The sequence below is a fragment of the Mesocricetus auratus genome, unplaced genomic scaffold (assembly GCF_017639785.1).
Source record: "Mesocricetus auratus isolate SY011 unplaced genomic scaffold, BCM_Maur_2.0 Super-Scaffold_100007, whole genome shotgun sequence".
NCBI classification, from domain to species: domain Eukaryota; kingdom Metazoa; phylum Chordata; class Mammalia; order Rodentia; family Cricetidae; genus Mesocricetus; species Mesocricetus auratus.
In genome coordinates this window covers 17,423,337-17,432,134 of record NW_024429191.1, presented here as the reverse complement: position 1 = coordinate 17,432,134, position 8,798 = coordinate 17,423,337, and the positions used below count along the sequence as shown (strand labels likewise).

The 8,798-nt window shown below is 43.9% G+C and overlaps 1 protein-coding gene across 7 annotated transcripts in view; it reads left to right on the top strand.

Annotated features, from left to right (window-relative positions):
- Positions 1–4,870: 4,870 nt before the first annotated feature.
- Tenm2 (teneurin transmembrane protein 2) overlaps positions 4,871–8,798 on the top strand; it is a 1,211,860-nt gene continuing 1,207,932 nt past the window's right edge. For all 7 annotated transcript variants that reach the window (XM_040748463.1, XM_040748461.1, XM_040748460.1 and 4 more), the window contains exon 1: positions 4,871–5,320. The gene's annotated coding sequence lies outside the window, so the exon portion shown is untranslated. The remainder of the gene's footprint in view (positions 5,321–8,798) is intronic.

Sequence of the window (8,798 nt, the reverse complement as noted above, 5' to 3'; positions counted from 1 at the left end):
ACAGAATGCAGTGTCTATTAGGCAGATTTCACAGGCCTGGACCTGCATCCCAGCTTGATTTCTTATGACTTGGCTTTCATGGTTTGCTCTTTCCAACACTCTTTCGAATGCTCTGATTCCTCACTGATAAATTGTAGACAATTTATATCTTACCTCATAGTACATGAGGGGTAACTATGGTGATCTTTATTAACACACTGAGCTTTAGCATATATGATAACATGAATTAGTTAATTTTCTTCATGCCTCAGAAAAACAGAAGACCAAAGCAGCTTAATGAAGGAAGGAAGGAAGGAAGGAAGGAAGGAAGGAAGGAAGGAAGGAAGGAAGTTAGGAAGGAAGGAAGGGTTCACTTGGGCTCACAGTTTAAGGATACAGTTTATCATGGTAGGGACATCAGGTTAAAGGGACCTTGAGGAGGCTTGGTCACATTGCATCAGCAAGCAGGATGCAGAGTGATAACTATTGCTGCTCAGGTCCCTTTCTCCTTTTTGTTCACTCTACAAGCACATGAAATGGTGCCACCCACATTTAAGATGCATCTTCCTACCTCAACCTAATGGAGAAGGCCCCTCACAAACATTGCCAGGAACAATACAGACTAGGTAACCTGTCACAGTCACTCAGATGCTTTTAGGTGATTCTAGATGCCGTCAATTTGACAATATTAACCGTTACAAATGACTCTTCAAGAAAGGCTTGGAAATCTACATCTCTGTGCCAGAATGCAATATTGAGAAGCACTTCAAGTGTTCAGAAATATTTCCTTGCAGGTTGCCCTTCATGGTTTTCTTAATGAATTATTCTCAGCACGAATAAATCTTCTGCTGCCCCATGACAAAAATCAACCTAACATATACACAGGAAGGGAGTTGTCAGGAATCCCAGGGCCCTTACTGTCCATTGAAGCATTCTGTTGTGAATATGTTTATTCTGAGAAAGAAGGAAAGAGGGGTTTGTGCTTACTCTATCCTTTGGACTCACTTTATTCATAGTAAGTACTTCAGCAAACAGCTAGGTAGATGCTAAACAAGAATCCCAGGTTAAGGACTGATATGTATGTATAGTCAGCTCCACACATCTGTAGCTCCAAATATATAAATAAAGTGGTTACAACTTGTGGGTGTGGTTTAGGTACCTACAGGATAAAACTCAGAGATGGGTACTAGAGATGTGGAAGACTACAAAGGATGGAGACCTTTATTCTTATTCTTAAGATTGATTTACTTTATTTTTTACTCCTGTAGTGCATCTGTCCTCTGCTTATAAGTCAGCACACACTTGAATTCCAATTTGTGCAGCTCTCATTAGGATTTATTCATTTATTATCCCTACCACCCAACCCTTCTTTTTATTATTTTATTTTTATATTCCAAGCCCGGTTCTGCTTCCACACTCTCCTCTCATTCCTGCCACTTGCCCGCCCCCCCCCCCAGTCACCTAGTCTTTGGAAAGGGTAAGGCCTCTCTTAGGAAGTCTACTAACTCTGTCCCATCATCTCTTTGAGGCAGGACCAAGGCACTTCTTCATCCCCCACAACCCTGTGTCCATATAGAATGGGCTCCACTAAGTCAAAAGTCAATTTTAACAAAAGAAAGAATGATTTGCATCGGTTTGTAACCTCTGTGGAGGCCAATGCTCCAATCCCTTTATGCAGTAACACTCCAAAAGTGCAAAAGTATTTAACAAAAGCCCATTTGTAATAAAACCTTCCCCTGTCACTGAGGGTGTTAAATTTTGTGCTGCAAACAAAAATATACAAAATGCACCTTTTCCTTTCCTGTGGTTTGTGGCCACTGCTGTTAGTGCAAGTGACCAGCCAAGCAGTGAGACTTTGTTTTCTTATGTGCGAAGACAGAAGGACAGAGCAAAACAAAGATGGAACCTGGAGTGATAGCAACTGGGAGGGCTGGAGCACAAGGATTGCCTGGTTCCCCTGAAGCCCTTTCTTGCAGAGGGAGGAAATTCTTGTTCTCCAGCCAGAAGAATCTGGACATGATGGCCATTGCCTCTGCCACTCAGGACAATGGGAACTACAAATGTGATCTAAGAAACAAGCAGTCTGCATTTGAAACCTAACTCTGCAGTCTGAGATAGCTGTGGCCCCTGTGAAACAACTTAAGTCCCTGGTGCTTTAAAGCTTTAGGTGTGATCTTCCTGTTGATGAATACCCACGAGTCTACAGGCCCTGGGAGCCACAGTAGTGTCAAGCAGGGAACACCTTTTATATTCAGCAGACCCAGTCAACTCAGAAACTCTGAAGTTAGATAAATTTTAGTTGAAATTCCACCTCTCCACCTACTCACAAGATGTGTGGCAAATCAGTTTGCAGGGGACGGGGGGAGGGGGGGGAGGGAGGGAGGGAGGGAGGGAGGGAGGGAGGAAGGGAGGAGATGCTCTAGGGATGAGGTAGTGTCTGTCATGTATCTTTCAAGTTTCCAATTTAGTACCTGGGCCTTCATAGGACCATTTGGTTTCTTCATCTACCAAATGGGAGTATTAGAATCTATGTAGAATTATAGATAAGTTAACATGGAAGTTCTCGGTGTTTGATGGAACACAAAAGTAAATTACAATTACCTTAATGCATGCCTTATTAATGTTTACTATATCAGATTGTTTGTCTCTGTATTTTTCTATAATACCATTCTGGATTTTTTTACTTCCTTCTCATGAGGCCCTTTCATGTAATTTGATTAGCTACTGAGTAATAGGAGCAGGGTGGTCTGGGTTAAGCCCTGTAGACTTTAGCACCAGGCTGATCTGAGTGAGATCCCTTCTCTGTCACTTACCTCGATTTGGGCAACCTGCTCTACCTCCCTTACTCATCTGTTAGATGGTAATAAAAATGTTCATACCTCAGAAATGATTTCTGTTCTGAGAGTAGTGTCGTGTGTGTGTGGGGGGGGGTTGGGGTCACCTGTCTCCATTTTCTGGAGCATAAATGGAGAATAAAAGTTGCTTCATTCCTTCCCACACAAAGCTCACAGTCTGGAGAGTCTGTTGTTTGAGGACTTTAAAGATATATCACATCATGAGTGGAAATTTGCACTTATAGGGAATGTTTAAAAGAAAACATACATGATACCTAGAAAACTTATAATTAGGGAGATTTGCCCAAGCAAGAGAGAACACAGGTCTCTGCAGAGCATGGAGAATAGATACACATTTTCCAGATGAATACAGGGCAGCAACAAGACTCCTAACAAGCATGCTCCCTGCATATGTTCCTCATTAGCATCACAAGCATATGATCACCTTCTTGCTAGAACGTGAACTCAAAGAATACAGGCAGGGTGTCCATCATCTTCTGTCACCTCTAAGACAGAGCCTTGAAGGGGAGCAAATGCTGGTAGAAAATCACCACGTTTGCTGAAAGAAATTAAAATACCATGTCTTCGTCTCGAGGCTTTATCTGGGATGCCCAATTAAGGAGGAAACATGTTTCAGCCAAAATAGCAAGGACCATAGATTCTGGCAAACCACACCTTCGTTCCTGTTGTCTAAAGGAAGTAACACCCCCTCTGGGTTTTGGTCTCTTCTTGCCTACAATGTGAAGAAGACTCACAGTACCCAGCCAAGGCATAAGTAACATTCATATCATTGCTATGCAAACATTGGCAAAAATCAGGCATGTACTTTTGCAAGATCTGTGGGTTGTTGAAGGCCAGCTATGTGCAGCTAGGGGCCAGAGGATGCTATCTATTATCAGTCTTCCACCAGACCTTCCCCTTGGTGGAAATGCCCAGAGCTCCTAAACACTCTGCATTCTGTCTCCAGGGCTGAGTCGGACACTGAGTTTAAATTTAGGAAGCATCGGTTGTAATTGACTGGCATTTAATATGGTATACTGGGGCCCCATTTCTATTTGAGTTAACTGTACAGTATCTGGATAGAATAAAATCAAATAATACATGGGTAGCATGCAGCATGAACCGGCACATGGCAACCAGGCAATATACATTTAGCTGTTGCTACTAGTACAACTGCCAAGCCCTAATGGGTTGTTGTTGTTTGTTGTTTACATCCCAATTATTCCAAAACTGAATCAGCCGTTTCTTTTGGAATTCTCATTTTGAAAAACAGAAAAGAAACTGTTTTCTGAGGCTTGGAAGCCTAGTTTCCCTATTTCAGCGCCCTTCCGGACAGGTTTAGGGCCACCACCTGGCAATCCAGGGGAGGTAGGTCTGCAGCTGGGAAGGCTGCCTCCCCTAGGCTCTGCCCTCTCTGCTGCGCTCTGCATTCCTAACCCTGGAAGGAATGGTCTGGGTCCAGCTGAGCACTGGGCATGCTCGCTAGCCGGGGCAGGCTCAGGTCGCCGGCAGGATGCATAGGCTGGCGATTCTCTCTAGTTCTCAGAACCCCGGGTGCAGCCATGGTGCATCGGGTTTAGCAGAGCAGAGTTCTCGGTGCGTGAAGCTAGGGAACCGGGCCTGCTCGGGACAAGCCCGGAGCTGAACTGAACTCTACGCGGCTCGGGCTTGGCGCGCTCAGTTTCTGCTCTTGGAAACGCCCGGCTGGAAGGGGGGGTCTCTGCAGACAAAGGGGTACACGTGCCCCTAGCGCCCCTTTTTCCCAGCCGAGAGCCCCTCCCGGAGCTGGCTACCCTGTAGCCTTAGAGGCACCAACCCAGCTGGGGCTACCCGGGCCTGTGCGCGCGCTCGGGGCAGGGGATTGGCTCTCACTTCCCACAGAGGGACAACGCGGGAGGGCGGGCGGGCAGGCGGTGAGCAGAGCTCCGCGCCTCTGTGTGCGCGTGTGTGCGCGTGTGTTTGCATGTGTGTGTGCGCGCGCTCGCGCGTGTGCATATGCGTGTGCGCGCGTGTGTGTCTGTGCGGCGCGCGGGCGGGCGCGTGTGTGCGCGTGCAGGAGCCACTGGGTGTGCGTTGCGTGTGTTATGGGTTTGATTCCAGAGCAGGTTGCACATTGGTCCTGGGTGGCTCGCAGGCTCAGGTCGTGCTTGGGCGTCCTCCTCCTAATCGTTTCTGAAGTAGCAGTTCCAGCAGCAGCAGCAGCAGCAGCGGCAGCCGCGGCAACAGCGGCAGCGGCGCCTCCGCAGCAAAGCCTGAACTGTGCAGAAGCAGCGAGCACCGTTTGGGGAGTCTGGGGGGCGGGTAAGAGGGAGGAGGGAGAAAGCCTGGCTAGGTCTTTGGGATTATTTTTTTCCCCTTCTTTCCCTCTCTCTCTTTCTGGAGGGTGTGTGTTGCCCCCTCGAAGTGAAGGAATTTTGCTCCAAAGCGAGCTGGGACCGAAGACTCTAGGCTAAGTTCTCTCTCTATGTAGATGGTGTCAGGGAGCGAAGCTACTGACCGAGCTGCTGGTAAATGTTTTTCACTTCTTACTCTTTAATGCTTAAGGCTTTTTCCCCCCTCTTTTTTCTTTCTTCCCCGTTTCCTTTCTGTTGCTCTTCATTCTGCAATCGCTCCTGAATCGCTGCAGTTTTCTCTCCCTCGCCTTGCGTTTGTGCAGTTTGCAACTTGTTTCATGGTTTTCTATGTATTTTTTTCTCCCTTCATCCTCAGATGAATGCTGGAACATTTAAATTCGGCACTTCGGGAGGTCATCATTAGTTGCATGAGTTTGGGGGCGGGGAGGGGAAGATTGGTAGAGCCGGCTGTTATTTCCCTGCAGAAGGACTTGCCGCTTTCTCTCTAATGTTCATCGCAATTGTAGGGATTCTTTTAGGATTCATTTTAACATTGTATTGATGTTTAAGGTTATCGCTCTCCAGGATTACAATGCGTTTTGACTCAGTTTTAACAGCATGACCGATGCCAGTGATTCCAGACCTACTGTATGGTACACTCTGGCTAAAATATTCAAAATTGCTGGAAGAATCCTTTACATTCCGAAAGAGAATTTCTTTAAAAATGCTGTTTTGCATTACACTGCTGCATATTTGCAGGAAGCAATAATAGACACGGCTTTTCATGTGGCTTGCAAAGATAATAAACAGATAAGTGGCTCAGTGTATCTTCCATTCCACTGATTGAGCTATGGCTAAATTTACTTAATAATAAATTTAGGATTTTGAAGAAGCAGGGAGGTTGCTGGTATTGTTTTATTCAAAATTGTGAGACATACAGAGCTTGCTAACCTCAGAGCAGCCCTCTCTCAGCTCTTACTTGAAGTAGCGTCTTGTCAGTTGGGGAGAGGGAGAGTAGTTTCTGCTACACACAGGGAATGAAATTATTTAAAATAGCCAGGATAATGCATGCAAATTGGACCCTTACTCTTTCTTAAAAACAGAATTCACTCCATCACCCTTGCTGCCAGGATCCATTTTAAACATTATTTTTGATATCACCCATAATAGTTCTTTAATGTCATCAAATAATTTGAGTTCTTTAGAGGGTTCTGGGTATTTACAGCATTTCATTTGTCTTTTTTGTTCCTCCCTAAGTTTTCAGTTCCAGTTCACAAGGAAGATGGAAGGGTCAATAAATAAAGGCAAATCAGTGTTTTAGAAGGAAATGGGTTTGGGGTTGGGAATTTTCTGCTAAGCCATTCAGAAATGAATGGGTGGCATGTGGGAGCTGTAAGGTAGAGGTGTGTGTGGGGGGGCTGTGCTCATGCATTGTCACGTCCAAATGCACGGGCTCTGAACTCAGATGAGGAGACTCAGGTTATCAGTGTCCCGAGAAGCATGTGTTTTTGCACAGCAAGAATAGTATTCTGTAAAGAAGACTGCCTCTGCTGTGTGGTGCTCAACCCAAGAGCATCAGGATGCCTAAGTGTGGGGAGTACTGCTTGCAGGAACACTGTTAAACTTTAATGGAAACTTAGCTGATGTTGGGAGAACTGCAGAAGGCAGTGCAGTATATTCAGGACTCAAGAGTAAAACCAACTGGAAATCAACCCAAATAATCAGGCTTTGCTTTATGTTAGAGCAAATCTACCTTAAACCATCATGCAGATTCACCTGCTCTGTTTCCCCTAGGGTTGACAAAACCATTCTTAAAATTCCTGAGATCTAAACCTTGTTTCTGCCTTTGTATCTGAGTAATAAAAAATGAGGCATCTTATTTGGAACGAGAGCACTGTTTATTCAGGACTCTCTTGAGACGGCGATATTGCCATTTTAAAATATTTTCATGGACCCTTGAGTTTACCATTTTGATTAAATTGGAGGAGAAAAACACCCCACTTCCATTCATTTAGAACAGTTTTTGACTGAAGGATTTGCTTGTCTGAATCATAAAGAAACAGAAATGCATTCACATAGTAACCCCCAATCCTCTAAACGTAAGGCATCCAAACATCTTAGTATTCTCCTTCTGTGACCAATTGCAGGGCAGTGTACCCCATGCTGGGCAGCAACAGCAGTAGTCCACAACACCCACAAGCATGGACACTAAGAGCTGAACACACTGAGAACTCTTTTGATGGACCCGCTGGGCAAAACATCTAATTGGTTCATATCCAAAACATACCTTTCTATACAAACCTCACAATTAGCTTTCTTTTAGCATCTTCACTACAGAGGAAGACCAGGACTTTATCTAAGGAACACATTTCTTTTCCTGCTAAGGTTGTTTTTTGTTTTGTTTTTCTCCACCCCACCCCTCTGTGGACTTCTAGTTTCCTGGCAACTTCTAAAAAGCTTTGATATTTTGTGTTAAAATATTCTATGTTTTCAGCTCCATGGCAAGCTATACAACTATTCAATGAATTAGACTTGCATTACACTAATGTGGTTCTCTGTGGTGGCATGTCTGCGGCTTGTTGGTGTGGTTGATGGGTTTCTTATTATCGTTAAGTTTTTTATTAAATCTTCACTAAGAGCCTTTAACTCATGAGCCTGATGATGATTTCAGGTTAATGTATCAAAATAGTATCATCATCCTGACCGGCTTGTTGGTAAATTAGAGAGTTTACTCTCAATTGGTATTCCTGTGGCATTTCAGTGTTTGCAAAAGCCTTGTACTTCCTGGAGAAAGTAACTTCTTTTTAGCAAAAGGGCTGTGTAGAAAAACAGGTGTCTGAGACCGTGGATTCACAGACCTTGACAATCATGTCTGATTCTATTGTTGGAGTTCCTGTTTTCATTTTTATAGGAATGGACGTTTCTCTGCATGTCCAAAGTGTTGATTATGCTAGGCCTACTGAATGCTTCTTAAAAGAAATTGCCATTCCCTTTCCTTGTGTGAATGAGAGGAACTTTGAGCTACCTGTGTGCGTTTCTTGAGGACCTGTATCACCCAGCTCCTTCGTAGTTTTCCCTTTTGTGCAGACTGATATTTGAGAAGTGATTTCTGGTGAAATATGATCAAGGTCATTTCCAAGGGCTTTTTAAAGAAAGAAAATTCCTCCTCATCTGAGGGCTGAAAGTTAAACTGATAGTAAGATTTGGAGAGGATAAACTTACTAGCCACCTGCTTATCTCACACTTGGCAGTGGACAAAGCATTTTTTCCTCTTTACTTTGCATGAAGCAACAGTTCTATTCTTTGATCTGCTACTGACTCTTTGTAACCCTGGTGTGTTCACACTCTCCATCCACACTCAGAAGAGGTGGAGCAGACTTCCAGCCATCAGATAGCACCTAAATAATTGCAGTTTTAAAAGATATTTTTAGTGAAAAGATGGGTAGTGGTATTTGATTAAGTGGATAAGTTTTGTAAGTAGGGAATGTTGCACTTAATTTTTTTAATATAACAGTAATTTTATATAATTTCATCTGCTGGGAGTAAGTAGCAGCTTTTCTAAATTATTCTTTGTATTTCTGGTTTCTAGATTGATTTATATAATAACTAGTCACATTGTTTAGTAATATGTGCAACTGGCAACACAGTTATT